The sequence below is a fragment of the Wasmannia auropunctata genome, unplaced genomic scaffold, assembly GCF_000956235.1.
Source record: "Wasmannia auropunctata unplaced genomic scaffold, wasmannia.A_1.0 LD289128.1, whole genome shotgun sequence".
Lineage (NCBI taxonomy): Eukaryota > Metazoa > Arthropoda > Insecta > Hymenoptera > Formicidae > Wasmannia > Wasmannia auropunctata.
The window spans coordinates 1-688 of NW_012073762.1; the positions used below are offsets into that span (position 1 = coordinate 1).

General features: G+C 35.9%; 1 long non-coding RNA gene across 1 annotated transcript; it reads right to left on the reverse strand.

Moving 5' to 3' along the window:
- Positions 1-670, reverse strand: LOC105461410. The gene is made up of 2 exons (XR_975934.1): positions 597-670; positions 1-429 (listed from the first exon to the last, which is right to left on the reverse strand). It is a non-coding gene; the product is annotated as an uncharacterized LOC105461410 (long non-coding RNA).
- Positions 671-688: the final 18 nt, after the last annotated feature.

The following is a 688-nucleotide window of genomic DNA, read 5'->3' on the forward strand; positions in this document are numbered from 1 at the left end:
TCTTCTTTTATTCAAACATTATCACATTATGTTTCGTACTATATTCTAGAATACTACAAGGAAGTACGAAATCTTATATATTTGATAATTTTATGTTCTTTGCATGCATTCAATTTCAGCGTGTAATACTACGACTATATTATCCTCAACATTTACGTATATATAATTATCCATCTCGTTGTTTTGAAAGTTATATGGAACATAAAGCAACGATTACATTTTTATTACCATTTATTCTATTGTCGAATAATCATTTCTTACAGCATTTAGATACTCACACGTAGTTTATAGTATACGAATGCACTCAACCGCCGCGTTGTCATACTACGTTAATAATTTACCTCACTACCGTTCCACTACCTGTCGGAGCGGCTCCCCACTGAGGTAACGCCCGTGATTTTCCGCTCGGCCACAGGCGTTGCTGTCATTCTGTAACATAAGGAAATAATTAACATTTCCATACTATTTCTTTCTGCATGCTATGCTGCACGTGCTACTAATCATGCCTATCTTTAAAGAAATATATGTTAAACAAGCTTGTACCTTTCTATCAACAGATACCTTAAATACTTCGTACTTAAATCATGGCAACTCACAATTCAAGTAATCCCGCTGACTTGCCCGAGGAACCTCCTTGCTTATACATGTACAATGAATGGGTAAAGACAGAGATCGGAAGAGCACACGT